This window comes from Chenopodium album, chromosome 15 (genome assembly GCF_948465745.1).
Source record: "Chenopodium album chromosome 15, dcCheAlbu1.1, whole genome shotgun sequence".
Taxonomy (NCBI): Eukaryota; Viridiplantae; Streptophyta; class Magnoliopsida; order Caryophyllales; family Amaranthaceae; genus Chenopodium; species Chenopodium album.
In genome coordinates this window covers 33,433,903-33,437,834 of record NC_137848.1, presented here as the reverse complement: position 1 = coordinate 33,437,834, position 3,932 = coordinate 33,433,903, and the positions used below count along the sequence as shown (strand labels likewise).

Below are 3,932 nucleotides of genomic sequence, written 5' to 3'. Positions count from 1 at the left end.
CCAGTTCGATCAACCGTTTGAAGTAGTAGAATAGGATGATAGAGGAGTTGGAGTTGAGGCGGTGTTTGTTCAAGGATGAAGACCAGTTGCTTATTTTAGTGTGAAACTTGACAGGGACAGGACAAGGTGTAATACTTATAACATGGAGTTTGATTATATAGTGAGAGCTCAGGTTCATTACTTGAAATCAAGACCCTTTGTATTTCATTATTATAATAAATCACTCAAGTATATCAAAGGTTTTCGTAATCCTGATCTTGTTATGCATGCCAAGTGAATTAAAATTCTTCGACCTTTTATTTTTGATGTAAGCGTTTAAAGAAATTGCACGGTGAAGATAACTAGTTGGTACCAATATATAGTCTTATCATAAAAGGAACAGATAACTAGTTGTGAATTTGGCAAAGGAAATACTTTTGTCAAAATTGAACTAATTCGAATTAATGATCCTCAATTACAAGCATAGAACCTTTTCGATTCATAAAAGGTTTATCCTTCATTCTTTGCCTATATCTAACTATTATACCATCCTCAATCATTCTACATGTTTCTTCATTGAGCTTATTTGCGTTTCCATTGCAATGTAAGGCATCAAGAACCAACTTGTAAGTGTATTCCCTCGGAATCAAACCTCCATCCACCAGCTCCACAAGAAATTCCCAAGCCTCAGACGCCCTCTCGACTTCACACAAAGCATGAATGATAGGTGTGTAAGAACTAGTCGTGGGAGTTCCATGATTCAGCTCTTGCATTCTTCGCAACATCTCAATAGCCTTATCGATCTCGTTCACAACACTATAGTACCTAATAAAAGAGTCATACGTAACTCGATTTGGTAAACAACCCCTCTTAGTCATATCTTCCAAGAGCTCAAGAGCTCTTTCAATCCTATTAGTCTTACAACACCCGTCAATTAAGCTATTGTAAGTGACAATATCAGGAACAAAACCCTTAAACAACATTAGACGAAGCAGATGATTCGCTTCCCACAACCTCCGCCTGATCGCCTTCCTACACCCGGTCTGCAGGGCATACTTGCAGTAAGAGCTTATCAAAATTGTGTAGGTGTACGTATCAGGCGGGCAATGAAACCCGGGTAGCTCCATTTGCTGCAGCAAACTCTTAGCTTTCACAAAGAACCCAACTCTACAAAGAGCCAAAATGACAGTATTATAAGCATAAACATCAGGTTTACAGTGAAACTGTTTCATTCTATAGAAAGCCTGCATTGCTTCATTTACAAGCCCTTCTTCACCTAAGCATTTCATCAAACAGGTGATAGACGTGGTAGTCACTAGCTCACAATCTACTTTCCTACTCATTTCCCCTAGAAAATTCCACAGTTGACTCAATTTATTAGCCTTAGCCAATACAATTGCCATCTCTCTGACGGTAATCTCGTTGTGGGTGAACCCGGCGTGGGATTCGACCCAGTAGAAAAACTCGGTCGCTTTTGAGACCCCGTGATCAACTCGGGTTAAATCTCGATAGGCTGCAGGTCCAAAAATTAGGAAATTGCTTTGATATTTTACGGATTCCTGGCGGAGATCACGCTGCTTGAGAGGAGCGCGGTGGCGGGAAAAATTGGGTTGACGGCCAATAGAGCGTGTTGGCGTGAAGAAGAAAATGGGTATGGAGCGGAGGATGTCCAAAATAGTTTGAGTGGTCCATGAGTGTGGAGGTGAGGGGGCGGCGGCATCGAATGGACCATCCCTTATCATTACGGCAAGGACTTGCTTAACCACCGGAGAACGGTGGTGGTAGAGTTGAGGTTTTGAAGCTAGCATGTTTGCTTGGATTGGAAAGAGTACATAACATCTAAGTTTGTTTATATGTGGTTGTATAGTTGTATCATTCGGACGTTTTATACTCTTTTCTTTTTATTTTATTTTATTATTGGGAAAAAAACACTTTTAACAATTTTAAACTAGTTTTGTACCCCGGATGATGTTCGGATTGTTATTGAATTTTAACATAATTATGTTATTTGAATTTTCTACTCATGGATTAATAATTACTTAACAACATATTTGTAAAATAAAAAAATATAGTGTTATTGCTCATAAAAATATGAATGGTTTTAGAAATGAGTATGGGATATCTAGTAGTTCAGGAAAGTGACGCAAGTAGTATAGTTACAATAATTAAAATAAATCAATTTGGAGTGACACCTATTTTTATATTAATGGATGAAATTTCGAGGATAAGTTGTGATTTTAACGTCTTAAATTGTGCTCATATTTGACAAACGAGTAATACGACTGTCCATATGGTAGCTAATTAGGAGATAGCTAATTTAATTTTATTAAAAATAGAATTGTAAACCATAAGTTTAATCTCTAAACCAAGTTTTATTGAAAATAAAACTCAAAAAAAAAAAAAATATCCTACAAAATCTATCCAACTCTGTATTGGATAAATATATTCAAATAAATCCTACATCTTATACTAATAATTAATTGTCGCTTACGTAGCGCGACACTTGGCGAATAGTTAGAATGTCAAGTGTCGATGTCTCATGGCCTGTCTAAAAGTTTAGCTTTATATATTAATTATATGATATGATATGAGCGATTTACTTCTAATAATCTCAATTAAAATTTATTATGTGATAATCCCAACTATGGGATCAATTTGTCCCCAATGGTCCTCACCGGTCAACACCAAATTAACGACCTAGTATATCAGGTTGTCATGACACCTGTCAACACATGATTTATAAAAATAATAATAATAATAAATAAATAAAACAAAAAATTTAAAAAAAAAGTAAAAAAAAACATTAAGAAACCGTAAATTCCCTGCTACCTCAACCACTGCCAAACGCTAACCCCACCCATAAACGTGACATGAACCAGCCGGCCTACCTTAACCACCGAAAATTGCCGGTCGGCCGACCCTCTGCCACCCTTTCTTACCTACCCCGACCCCCAAAACCATCTACCTATCCACCTCGACCCCAAAAAACCACCAACCACAACGACGAGTTTCCGTCGTTTTATGGGACGAAGAGGGTGGCATTGTGAAGGAAGATTGAGGGGTTTGCCTTAAAAAGTAGGTTAACCCTGTTGCTAAAATCGCCAGTGATAGGAATGGTGTCCTTCGAACAAGTGTATTATTCCGATAGAGGGTTCGGAGCTATTGGAAAGCTATTTATTCAGTAAGGTCAAGTGATCAGAATGCCTAGGTGGAGGCCGCTTCCGATCAGTAATATTAATGCATAATTAATATTACAGCTTAATCTTGATTGAACCCTTCGGGTCACGCCCAATCAACTAACGATCTAACACGATGAATTAATTCGGAAGGAATTAATGAGTCGCTCGAGTAATAAATATTTAGACGTCGGAAATCGAGCTAGGAGTGTCGAAGCCAAGCGTCGCAAGTCGAGTCAAAATAACAAAAGACGAGACGGTAAGATCACTAATTAATCAACAATTTACCGAAATACCCCTAGCATCGGAATGCCCTTAAGCAAACCGAGTGCTAGGGGCATTTGGTATAGCCAATGTGGCTAGCATGCGCACCAAGCCGAGCCAAGGCTGGCTGGTGCGTGCTACCGCACCAAGGCTAGCAAGGCACACACATAGCAGCAACAACTATGGCGCGCCATCAAGATAGCATGTGCGAGGGCAGCAGTGTTGAGCTAGCAATGCTAGCTAGCTAGCAGCACTACCAGTAGCGATGCGCACCAGCCAGCAGCACATGCCGTAGCATGCTAGCAGCAGGCCAGTACGCATGGCGTTACGGCCAGCCGCACTCAGCAGCACCGTAACGCGCATGGTGCTGCACACAGCCACGGATAGCAGCAGGCCAGTCGCACACCAAGTGCCAGCTAGGCTGCTTGGGTGCCTTGGCTTGGCCTACCACGTGGCGGCAGCCCATTGGGGTACTTAGCTTGAGGGAGCCGGTTTTTGGGGAAACCTTGGGGA

At 40.4% G+C, this 3,932-nt stretch overlaps 1 pseudogene; it reads right to left on the bottom strand.

Moving 5' to 3' along the window:
• Positions 1-405: 405 nt before the first annotated feature.
• LOC145582156 (pentatricopeptide repeat-containing protein At1g77405 pseudogene) lies at positions 406-1,808 on the bottom strand (annotated as a pseudogene).
• Between the last annotated feature and the right edge of the window lie 2,124 nt (positions 1,809-3,932).